This window comes from Triturus cristatus, chromosome 2_2 (genome assembly GCF_964204655.1).
Source record: "Triturus cristatus chromosome 2_2, aTriCri1.1, whole genome shotgun sequence".
NCBI classification, from domain to species: Eukaryota; Metazoa; Chordata; class Amphibia; order Caudata; family Salamandridae; genus Triturus; species Triturus cristatus.
Window position 1 is genome coordinate 764,337,710 of NC_140582.1, and position 13,698 is coordinate 764,351,407.

Here is a 13,698-nt window from a genome sequence, read left to right on the forward strand (position 1 = left end):
ATACCCTCCAAAAAGCCAGAGCCCTAATTTTCTAAAAGGAAAATGATATCTTTTCCTGGATTTTCACATGTGCCACCAGCCTGTTTTTTAAAAATATTTGCCATGAAAATGTAATGGAGCTGCAAATTTGTGGCAAACATTTAAAGAAAACAAGCTTGAATACAGGCCCGGGTGGGCCAGGTCCTGAGAGCATTTTTTTTTAAAAAAAGGGGCCGAGTGGGGCCCCCTTCCTGAGGATCATTTTTCCCCAGGGACCAGCCAACTCCGCGGGGCTAAAGAAAGAATAATGGGGGGTTGCACGGACCCCCTGATCACCGGGGACCACTACCTTCCTGGGGCTAAATAACACCCACAAGTAAGTCCCCCACAGCAGGATTGCTCAGACCTCATCGTAGTCCCTTCCCCTTATCTCAACCAATCTGCAAAGGGGCCTCCTGTGCACTACTGGTTGGGGGATATAGTCCCCTTGGCTGCTGAGTGTTATTGAGGGCCAAGAACCCCTATGGTTGCCACAAGTAAGCCCCCTACTGTGGGATTACTCAGACCTTGTTGGAGGCCCCACCCTCTATCTAAACCACTCTGCAAAGGGTCCTCCTGGCACTCTAGTGGCAGAGGGGTGACATCTCTTGGTGGCTGAGGGCCATTGGGAGCCAAGAACCCCTATTTTTGCCATAAATAAGTCTCCCACAGTGGGATTGCTCAGATCTCGTCATAGGCCCTGCCCCCTTTCTTAACCACACTTGAAAGGGGCCTCCTGGTGCACTGTTTGGTTGGGGGATAAAGTCTAGGAGTGAGCGTTCCAGTAAACTTTGTTCCACTGGTAGTTGGTGGAGTTTTTGCTGAACTTTATGTTCCAAGCAGAGAGTTGAGTGGCAAAACTCTGCAAACTATACTGGTGGATTGGAATTTACTACCCACCCCCTCAGAGACCCACTCAGACACTAATATACCCATTTAAAGTCCCACTTATACTTTCTCACTCCCACTTACAAACCTACTCACTAATACACCCACTGAGATATTCATGCACTCACTCACACAATTAGTGTGCAAGGTTAGTGGTTACAGTTAGGAAATAAAAAAATCTAAAAAACCTTACAATTTCACTGAAAAAACACATTTTACAGGAAGCTCATAGTTAGGAAATAGAATTTAATAAACATAGAAAAACACAGAAATTCATTGAAAAAAACAAAGGTTACAGGGATGTTATAGACAGTGACATCACTCATTACATCTCAAATGATATCGCTGATACAATCATCCACAGAACCACTCACAAAACCACTCACATCCCATACAACTGCTTATATGCCAACTCATATACCCTCAAAACTACTCACATCCCATTCATGGACCCATACATGTAGTCATACAACCACTCACTTATCCATAAAGTCACTCACACACCCACTCACTCAGTCATAGAATCTGATCAAACAACCTGTCACTCACTCAAACAACTGCTCACACAGCCGCACACTCACCCAGACACCACTGACATACCCAGTCATTAATGTATACAGTAACTAATACATACCCACTCGCTCACCTATATAGCCTCTCAACAGAGCCACTGACTAGCCCATACAACCACTCAAATCCTCAATTATAAACCCGCACAACCACTTACATACCCATTCACACATCCATATAGCCAGTCATACAGCTAATCACTAACCCATACAGTCAGTCCCACAGATACTCACACAGAAACTCACTTCACCAAACACTCACTCACACAGCCACTCACATAACCATACAGCCACTTACATACTCAGCCACTCCCTCATACAGCCATTGAGACATTCACTCACTCACACATACAGCCACCTACTTACCCATTCACCCAACCTCCCATTTAACCACTCACACAGCTACTCACTTACCCACCTATGCAGCCACTGACACACCCACTCACTCACCAATACAACCATCCACACAGTCACTAAGTTACCCATGCAGCTACTCAGATACCAATACATGCACCCATACAGCTACTCCCACTCCCACTCACACATCTGTATTCACTCAGACATCCACTCATAAACAAACACACACAGGCCCACAGCGACTCACATTAACTTTGTAAGAAAAGGAATCCTTCATTTATAGTACACAATGTATACTAATTTCACTTTTGTGGTGTTGTAAATTGAAACAACGATGTGATTAAGCATTTACTAAAGACATTAATTCCCCTCTTATAGAGCATGTTTTCTCTGTAATGTTGACCGAAGTTTGGACTCCATTTTGTATTGTCATGCTTCCACGTGTTCCCCACGAGAAGAGTCCAACCTCTGTGTGAGTTGCTCTTGTAATCTGCCTAGTAACAGTCTATAAATAGCTCCTTTGTCCATCTGGCACATGCCCAGACTTGACCACATCTGTTATCAGTTAGCCTTGCTTGACCATGTCCTCGCGGGCTCAAGGAGTGTGTTAGCTCCGCCCACATATTGATTCAGTATCGAAAATGACCATAAATGGTAATGTTCTTCGGCTTCATGTTGTATCCACCCACTTATGAGCCCCTCTATTGTGTATAAAAGGGGACTGTGTACGCAAGTTCTTTGTGCTACTCTATGCAATACTGAAGAGTGTTGTGTGGATTGTAGGACCACCCTTAAGGGTTAATAAATGCTGTCTTTGTACTTTGCAGTTTCCGTGCCAACTTCCTTATAGATTCCGTTACAGGAGAGCGAACCCTTGTGTCCTGCGGGCCTAGCTGGGGCCTGTATTCATCAATTGGCGCCCGTCACGTGGGGCTCATCGGCGACTCGGATGCTCGAAGGACTGGTCGCGACGAAGGTGAGGAATTTGGCCGGGGACGTGATCACTGCCAGCGGCGTCTTAGCCCTGGCATCCCGAGGTTTTTCTTCCTTCCCTTCCGAGCTGACCGTCTGGGTGGCGCCGGTCCTCGACTGAGACCTCTTCTGTCGGTCTTGCCGTGAAAGCCGTTTGGGCGATTGTGGAGCTTGGCAGTTGGAATCTGGACTCTTGATTGGTAAGAACCGGTGTACGGTACTTGCTCCGAGTTTTTGAAGCCTGATCTGGCTATTTGAGTTTGATTTGTGATGACTAGTCATATTTTGTATTTGTCTTTGTGAAAATATATATGCGTTGCAACACATATAGGCAGGTAATGTGGAGAGATTTCTCCGGAGCTGTGTAACTTTGAACGGCGCAACGATTAAGTGCCATTTTTTCTATAATATTGCATATTTTGCATTATTTCTGAGCATGCCTGCTTTCAGCGCACTCCGTAAGTGGTGTTGCTGTTTCGGAAACCGGTTGAACCTCGAGGAATCTGCTCCAGCTCCCCCAGAGGGGACTCCTAATAGGGATATGTATGTGAAGCATGGTCTTTCTTCCATAATGTACAGCACAGTATGGAGGAAATATACAAAAAAAGATCCTGAGTTACGATGGCCTTTGTATGGATCGTTTGATATACGTAAGATTGAGTATGTGGAACAGTGTATGTGTAAGCGGCGTGCTCGTCAGGATATGTTTGAGTGTGTACGGTTGTGGGTGAAGGAGGTGCGTGAGCGAGAGAAGCGTGAGAAAGCGCTGTTTGATAAAGAACAACGGAAGAATGATCATGTGCGAGCACAGGAAGCGAAGCGTCGAGAGGACAAAGAGCAGACGGACAGGCAAGAGAAGGAGCGTAGGCTACAAGTTTCGGGTCAATATGCTGTTCGGCAGCCACTTTACCCTGTCCTTAATAATCTTGATGATGATTTTTATTTACTAGATCGCTCTCCGCCCCCTTATGTCGGCGCATCTGCTCCGAGGCCGCAAGATTCCGTCCCGGGTCCGGGTAAGGTAGATACGCGGTCCATGTTATCGGCTGAGCATATGGCTGAGCTTCGGCAAATTTCCTTCCGTGCACTTAAGGGTAAGGTGTCCGTGGATGAATTGTTCCATACTTGGGGGTCGTGGCAGGATAGAGAGAGATTGTATTTTTTGAACCATTTCGCTGAGGAAGTGATTGCTGCTTTTCGGAAATATTCTAGTGTCTTTGAGCCTGAAGAAGTGACATCGGATGCCAAAGCATTGCATGATGGTGTTTTTTCTCCCTCTAAGGCTCCTGATACGGCTCGGCGGCTATTCGCCTTGCGGGACGCGGTGCTGGCCCATAGAGAAAAAGCGCGCCAACGAGCAGGGGAGGAGACGCAGTCGGATTCGTGTACTGCAGAAGGCCACTCATCCACCTCTCAATCAGATAAGAGCAATCTAGTGCATGCTAAGCCAATGCGCGAGGCGGCGCCTTTGTATGTTCCTCCTAAAGGAGCGGGGACTAGCTCGGACATTACCTCCGCCGATGCTAAGGGATATTTTGTGTATAATTGGGTTTATACTCCGTGGCATAGAGCTGATGTGATGGCATTAAAGAATGCGCTACCTGACCCCCGCAAGAATCCAGCGGCCTTCTATGAAGAAGTCGAGGGGGCCTTGAATTCTTGCGTTATGACTCTAGCAGATATAGATTTGTTCTTTGGGCTTATTCTACCACCGGACATGTGGCGATCTGTGCGAAAGGTAGATGATGTTGCCACTTTTAAGGCTCGATGGTCTGAACTGGAGGATGAGGATAGGGAGAGGAAGCCTGAGCAGAAACCGCCCCAGAATATTTTAGATCTCCCTGCTGCTATTGTGGCTAAGTTGAAGACAATTATCCCCCCTAAAAAGATTGACTGGAATATGTTAGCTGCATGTAAACAGAAAGTTGACGAGTCAGTTGCGGACTTTTTTACGCGCTTTGAGGAGACGTTTCATGATTTTAGTGGCCAGTCGCTTACTGACGATACGGGTCGCCACCTTTTTGCGGATAAATATGTGGCTAATCTGCTGCCGGCAGTTGCGGCCCGGTTAAAAGCGAGTGAAAGTTCTTGGTCCTCCGCTACACCGACGGCCCTCCTGACTATCGCCCAGTATTATGAGCGTCAGGAGCAAGAAGCAAAGGGCCAGGAGGAAAAGAAATCGAAAGATTTGAAAACAAAGGTGATGTTGGCACAAGTCTATGGCCTGCCTCGGCGGGGTAGTAATAGAGGTAGGGGAGGATCTTATGGTCCTCCCTCGGGCCGATCTGATTTAAATAGGAACCAATGTGCGTATTGTAAGCAATCGGGTCATTGGGCTAGGGACTGCCCGGTGTTGCATGCATCGCGTCAGGGGCATACCTATGGTGGCCCGCGAGGTAGAGGGGGTTTCTCCACCTTCCGAGGGAATTCTAACGACCAGGCTCGTTTTGACTCTGCTGGGCAGCACCGCGATAGATCAAACGTTTTTGATCGCCAGCATCAGTACCAAGCGTCGGGGATTGACCGGTCGGGGTACCATGACTCTCAGCATGCATAGGGATGCGTTGGATGGGGGTTAGAATCAGTTGAGGTGCCGGTTGATCAGAAGGGTCCTTATGTATCGGCTGAAGTTTTGGGCTCTACTGATCAGTTCCTAGTGGATACAGGAGCGACACATAGTGCACTGTCTAAGCAATTGGTTCCGGGGGCTCCCCCATCCGGCTTAATGGTCACATCGGTAGGGTTTGACGGTACACTCTCCCGAAGCCCTCTTTCACAGCCCCTCATGTTTAAGGTTGATTCTTTTTCTGCACCCTGTCCGTTTCTGCTTGCCCCGTACACACCGGACAACATTATGGGTCTTGATATGTTAAAGCATTTTAGGGCTACGATCCGTTGCTCCCCTGCTGGTGTACGGGTAATATTGAATGACAATTACCCCCGATCAGAACGGATGTGTACGATGTCAGAGGATGCGCTGTTAGCTACCCTCCCTCGTGCTTTGTGGGCAACTTCGGATACTGATGTAGGACAAATGGTGATTCCACCGGTCCACATTAGCGTCCAGGAGGGGGCGGTGTTACCACGCCTCCCACAGTACCGTATTTCCCAGGAGGGCGAGGAGGCTCTCATACAGATAGTGCAGGATTTGATGGCGGTAGGGGTAGTGGAGGAAGTCCCCTACAACATTTGTAACAGTCCGATCCTTCCCATACTGAAAAAGGATACGGATGCCAGAGTTTATCGGTTTATAATTGATTTGAGAGAAGTGAACAAGATCGTGATACCTCAGTACCCAGTGGTTTCCGATATCACGACGTTGCTTACCTTGGTCCCGCCTACGGCGACCATGTTCTCAGTGATTGATTTGAAGAATGCTTTCTTTTCCATTCCCATTCACCCTGATAGCCGATATCTTTTTAAGTTTACATTGAATAATAGATCTTATCGTTTCTGTAGGATTCCCCAGGGCTACACAGAAAGCCCTAGCATTTACAGTCAGGCTTTGAAACGACAATTGGATTCCTTTGCTCTGCTCGAGGGTGTCGCCCTCATTCAATATGTCGATGACATCTTGCTGGCGGCTGACACCCTGGAGTTGTGTGAGAAAAGTACGTTATCCTTACTTTCCTTTTTAGCATCCCACAATCATAAGGTATCTAGGAAGAAATTGCAATTTTGTAGACCAAAGGTGACTTATTTGGGTCACCTTTTGTCTAAGGAGGGGCGTGCACTCACACCGGATCGTATCCAAGTAATTCTGGATACACCGAGACCGTCCACACAGAAGGATGTGCGTGCATTTCTGGGTCTTGTTTCTTTTTGTAGACAGTGGATATTGGGGTTTTCGCACATAGCTAAGCCATTATTAGCCCTCTTGACAAAGGACACGCCTATCCCAATCCCTTGGTCAGATGAGTGTGATACTGCTTTTCAGCAACTACGACAGGCCCTTTGTTCAGCACCAGTGTTAGGGACCCCTGATTATGCAAAACCCTTTTCGTTGTATGTGCATGAGAAAGATGGATGTGCATTGTCAGTTTTAGTGCAGATGCACGGCGATAAGCAGCGCCCTTGTGCATATTTTTCGGCTGTACTTGATCCTGTCGCCCGAGCATTATCGGGGTGTTTTCGCTCGGTTGCGGCGACAGCTGTGTCAATACGCCAAAGTGAGGGAATTGTGTTATCTCATAAGTTGTTGGTATTAGTCCCCCATGCTGTCGATGCCCTACTCAATCAAACGAAGACGCAGCATTTGACCAGCGCCCGTTTAACGGGATATGAGTTGACGCTTTTGGCTCCTCATATTACGTTAAAGAGGTGCGTAACGTTAAACCCGGCAACATTATTGCCATACCCCGAAACCCAGCCTGAGGCGCGGAAAGCGCATGATTGTATTCTCGTGACTGAGGAACAAACAAAGGGTCGTATTGATCTCCAGGATACGCCCTTTCCAGATGTAGATGGAGAACTGTGGGTGGATGGATCATGCCTGAAGCTACCAGATGGTACGACTTCAGCAGCGTATGCGATTACCACATTGCAAACGATAGTGGAGACAGCACGCATACCACAGAAATCAGCTCAAGCAGCGGAACTGATAGCATTAACACGAGCATGTGAGCTCAGTATAGGACTATGTGTGAATGTTTATACAGATAGCCGCTATGCTTTCGGAGTAGCGCACGATTTTGGCCTACTCTGGAAGGAGAGAGGGTTTTTAACGTCACATGGAGTACAGATAATGCATGGAGAGTTAGTTCACAATCTTTTAACCGCATTGACATACCCAAAGAAAATTGCTATCGTTAAGTGTAGCGCCCATAGGAAAGTAGTTGACAAAGTTGGAGAAGGGAATGCGTTGGCAGATCGAGTAGCACGGGAAACTGCGATGCAGCCCGGTACTACTGCCGTGTATGTAGTAAAGTCACAGGTGGAAAGATGGCATGATGCGAAGGAGGAAGTGCGAGAAATGCAAAGGACCGCTTCTGACAAAGAGCGGGAACAATGGGCTAGCGAGGGAGAACTGGATGACGAGGGTTGCTGGAGAAATAAGCGGATGGATAGATGGAAATTACCCACGGCTTTTGTACAGCCTATGGTTCAGATGGCACATGGGCTAGCACATGTTGGAGCTTCCGCAATTGTGAAATTGCTTACCCAAGTCTGGGAGCATCCAGAGATTGCTAGCACAGCAAAGAGGGTGGTGCAGACCTGTATGATCTGCCTGAGGTACAACCCAGGAAAAGGTACTCGAACTCCAGCAGGAGGATTTGTGACACCCACTGCTCCCTTTGAGGTTCTGCAGATGGATTATATCCAACTGGAGCGCTGTAATAATCTGAAGTATGTCCTAGTAGTGGTCTGCGCTTTCAGCAAATGGATTGAAGCGTACCCTACGAAAGACAATACTGCAATGACTACTGCGAAGATGCTGCTGAAAGAGTTCTTCCCTCGATATGGCGTCTGTAGACTTCTGTGGAGTGATAACGGCCCTCACTTTGTAGCGGATGTTATAAAGTACGTCTTGAAGGGCCTGGGCATCACCCAGAAGTTCCACGCCGTGTTTCACCCTCAGTCTGCAGGCCTAGTTGAGAAGTATAATGGTACACTGAAGCTTAAGATCGCTAAAATTCAAGCTTCAACGTCTTTGACTTGGCCAGACGCTCTGCCACTGGCGTTATTGTCAATTAGATCGGTACCACACTCTCGAACTGGCCTTACACCTTACGAAATTGTCTTCGGACGCCCAATGAATATTTGGGGTCCGCCAAAACCTAAGGCTATGTATGATGTACCTTGTGTAATGATGAACGATTATCTAGCACAGTTAACGGATAACTTGGTTTCTATCCATCAACAGGTCCGAGAGGCGCTCCCTGATCGGTCTACCGGCGAAGGACATGGTCTCCGGCCCGGTGACCATGTCATGGTGAAAGTCTTCGATAGAACGAACAGTTTGAAGCCGAGATGGGTGGGCCCTGAGCAGGTCCTCCTCGCAACGAGGACGGCTGTGCGAGTCTCCAACCGAAAGAATTGGATCCACTCTCTGCACTGTAGGAAGGTGCCGCCCGGATTGGTGGAACCTGCCGTGCTGACCGATCAACGAGAAATCTTGGCTGCAGAGACAGGCCGTGCTGCAGAGCCAAACGCCACTGAGGAGCTCTTTCCGGACCACGCGACTCCTGGAGGAAGGCGATATCATCTTCGACCAAGGAAGTGAGTTTTCCAGTACCGGGACATACTGTCAGAACGGCCCTTGGGTTAGTGAAACGGAGAGCCGATGAGGCAAGGGGGGGGGATCAGCCCTGCATTAGTGTAGCGACACCCGTCTTGGCCCGCTGGTGAAGAAATCAACCGCTGCCCAAGGGGAAGAGTTCTGACAGACTTTTTAGTTTCAGGAAGATATTGGTTTTATTCTTATCTTTACCTTGACATGGAGAAAAAGAAAATACTTTGTGCAGTAGGGTTCATGTTGACAGTAGCTATTGTTGGGATAACCACATGGTTCGTGGAGGATGTAACTCCCGCTCGGAAAATTCTTGTGTTGACAACTCCGGTGCCTGAGGAGCACTACTTTTATACATTACCGTATCAAGAGTTGAAGCATCGACAATCTTACTTGAATAACACTTTCATCCAGATGCTGCATCATACCCACGTTGCTACGAATGCTACGAACTGTTGGATATGTGGGATGATGCCAGCTCATCAGAAGAAAGGAGGAACGCCATTTATACCACTTCCTTTCTCTCATAATGGCTCTTGTAGAGCATGGTATACCTTGCTTTTTGCTACTCGGAAACCAACAGTGGGACGATTGCTCTTCAGACTCAATAAAGAATGCCATCAAGACAAAAATGGGTATCCACAAGCGAATGGGACAATTTGGGAGTGGGAAGAGTACCGACCAGATAATGAATCCATTCCCTACATCTTTACGAACACAAGAGACACTGTTGGAAAGGACAAGTTTGTAATTCAAGTAGCACAAGCTCAAGCGGACCTGTGTGTCCAGAGTGTGGGTTTTATTCCAGTTGGTGTTAGTGATTGCATTACTGTTTTGAATATTGATGGGTTGAACAATAGTACCTTCTTGGCCTCCCATAATACGTATTTTGTGTGTGGAAATAAAGGTTACTACCGTCTGCCGGCTGGGTAGTCTGGGGTATGCTATGTATCATTCCTATTACCTCCTGTATTCCTAGCACCCGCATCTTATCATAAGGATCTGAAATTATTGAATAATGTGACTGTAAATAGGTATAAACGTACTTTATCAATTGATGATGTAGATCAGACTGATACCAGTCTGCAACAGTATATTGATTTTAACTTAGGACTGTTTTTCTTTGTTGGAGCTGCCCTGAACAGTAGGAAGATCCGAAGGTTAACAAGAGTGGTAGAAGCTGTGACAAATCAGACTGCTGCTGCTCTTGGGAATCTTACGGAGGAATTACAGATTACTAGAATTGTTGCATTGCAGAATCGTATGGTATTAGACGTTATGCTAGCTGACAGAGGAGGAGCATGTAAAATTATTGGAAGTAGCTGTTGTGTGTTTATCCCTGATCATACGCCATCAGTTTATAATGCCATCAATAAACTGCATAAAATTGCAGCTGAGATCCATACAGAAAACGGCACTTGGTCCTTTTCTGGATGGTTTTGGGCGTTAATTACTGCCTGGGGATGGAAGGTTCTAACTGGTCTCTGCATTATTGTAGCGGTTCTGTTTTCATGCTGTATCTGCGTTCAGTGTGGTCCTTTACTCTGCTCATTATGTGTATCATTTTGTATCCCCGATAAGAAAACTATTGCCGATGTTGCTCACCAGAAACGTCTAGCTAAAGAAGTTGAAGAAATGATGACGATTGACATATACGATGATTATCTTAACAAACAGGATGTCTTCAGTAAATGCTGAAAGGGTCGTCTGTTGTAAATTGAAACAACGATGTGATTAAGCATTTACTAAAGACATTAATTCCCCTCTTATAGAGCATGTTTTCTCTGTAATGTTGACCGAAGTTTGGACTCCATTTTGTATTGTCATGCTTCCACGTGTTCCCCACGAGAAGAGTCCAACCTCTGTGTGAGTTGCTCTTGTAATCTGCCTAGTAACAGTCTATAAATAGCTCCTTTGTCCATCTGGCACATGCCCAGACTTGACCACATCTGTTATCAGTTAGCCTTGCTTGACCATGTCCTCGCGGGCTCAAGGAGTGTGTTAGCTCCGCCCACATATTGATTCAGTATCGAAAATGACCATAAATGGTAATGTTCTTCGGCTTCATGTTGTATCCACCCACTTATGAGCCCCTCTATTGTGTATAAAAGGGGACTGTGTACGCAAGTTCTTTGTGCTACTCTATGCAATACTGAAGAGTGTTGTGTGGATTGTAGGACCACCCTTAAGGGTTAATAAATGCTGTCTTTGTACTTTGCAGTTTCCGTGCCAACTTCCTTATAGATTCCGTTACAGGAGAGCGAACCCTTGTGTCCTGCGGGCCTAGCTGGGGCCTGTATTCATCAGTGGTACCTTAGTACATAAGTTTAACACACAGTACTTTTAGAAAACACAATCACTGGAGGATGTCATCAGTGATGTCATTTGAAATGTCATGAGTGATGTCATCAGTGATGTCACTGACCATGAATGATGTAATATATGAGCTCATACATCGTGTATTGTAGGGGTGTATGTTATAGTTAGACAGAAAAACTATAACTGCTGAATTTCTATGGCTTTGCACGCTGGAAATCTGAGCTTAACTTTGACTTCCCTGTAACTTTTTGTTCTTTCAGTAAATTTCCAAGGTTTAAAAAAAACATACACCCTTATGCATCAACCCAAAATCCAGTCGGTAAAATACCGATTCGGTAATAGCTCCCGGTATTAAGGAAAAAATACCCAATCCCAATGCATCAACCCAAAAGCAGAAATCGCTATTTAAGGAATCCTTAAATAGCGATTCTTTAAATAGGGATTCCTTAAATACCGATTCCTTAAATAGCGATTGCATTTAAGGAATCCCAAAGTGAGATTCCTTAAATGCAATGCATCAAAGTTAAAAAATTAGCGAATTCGCTAATAGGGGGAGCAAATTACCATGAAGATGAACTGCATGGTAATTTGCAAAAACTTTGAAAAATGCACTTTTGTGCATTTTTCACAGTTTCATGTTGCGCACACACATGCCCTTAGAGCATGTGTGTGTGCAACATATGTGCACATATCAGTTTCAGGGGTGCAACAGGGTGTCCTTTTGACACCCTGGCACCCTTGAAAGTGCTCCCGCTATTAGCGATTCGGTAATACCGAATCGCTAATACAGACTGGCTTTACATTCATTCCTATGGGCCTCCAAGCCCATAGGAATGAATGGGTAGGTATTCCTTATTACCGATTCGGTATTACCGATTCGGTAATAAGGAATATTAAGGAATCGCTATTTGAATAGCGATTCCTACATGCATAGCCTTTTGCTATTCCTTATTAGCGATTCCTTATTTTTCGCTAATAAGGAATCGCAAATGGCATTGTTGATGCATAGGCCCCATAGTTCCTAACTATAACATCCCTGTAACCTTTGGTTTTTTCCAGTGAATTTCAATTTTTTTAAACATTTTATTTCCTAACTTTACCTTCACTGTAAGCTTTGTTTTTTTAGTGAACGTTTATGATAATTTAAAAGTTATTTCCTAACTATAAGTTCCAAGGTCCCTATAATGGTTAGAGGTTTCTGTGAATTTGCTGAGTTTTGTGTTGTTTTTATTGCCAATTTAAGTGGCTATTTTTTGTGAAGGTTTCTACGTTAGTTACTTTTAAAAAAAAAATGTATTTCAATGTTAAGAATATGTTTACTATGATTTTTAGGTTGTTTTTGTAATTTTTTGGGGGGGTATTTAAAATGTATTTTATTTTGTATTTATGATTTTGTGCGTTTAATTTTTCTTGTCTATATTTTTTCTCTAGAAAATATTTTTTAATTGTTTTCTAAAAAACGTTCTTAGGAAGTTTCTGAATTTGCAGGTTTTTTCCCTTCAATTATTTTTGGTAACTGTGGACCTCCTGTGGTACCATAACCTAGTCTACCCACAATTACTACATGGTTTTGTATTGTGATCACGTGATCCAAATATTTTGAGGATTTTAAATCACAGATTTGATGAAAATTTAAAAAATGTTATTCTTCAAACAGCTTGCTAATTTGCACCTTGCAACTAGTGCAGATATATTTCAGGTCACCACTTCTGTAAATAGAGTTAAGTGTATGTGTAGTTGGCGTCGTTTGACGAATCTTTACGAAAATTTCCAAAAAAATCCTCTTTTCAGATCAGCTCCTATCTTGAAAGTTTGGGGGTGATTCATCAAGGGGGGGCTGAGAAAAAAGGGGGGTCCCAAAACATGTTTTCTCCATGCAATTTCCATAGGAAATTTTAGACAAGCCTACAGGTCAAACTGCTGGACGGAATTAAGCCAAATTTAGCAGGGAGAAAGGTCTTGGTCCAGAAAGCACGCTTTTGTTGAAATGGTGTAAATCCGTTCAGTATTTATTGAGATATTAAAGGAAAAATAAATATATATATATGGGCAGAGCCTAACTCCCAAACACGAGCTTGCCTCTGATTGGCTGTTAACACTTCAAACCTCGCATCGAGTGAAAATAAAACAAAGGTCCCGGGGGCAATTCAATATACCGGAGCTCTGTCTGTGCAGATACCCCTTTCACGCTCCCTCTCCCCACATCACCAGCTCGCAGCTGTGCCTTTAGAAGTCAATCCATCGGCTCGCATCTCTCTACCTCTGTGAGCCAGTACGCTGCTGTGTCGGGTTGCAGCTCTTAACCTCTGCGAGCCAGTACGCTGCTGTGCATTTACAAGCGGACGG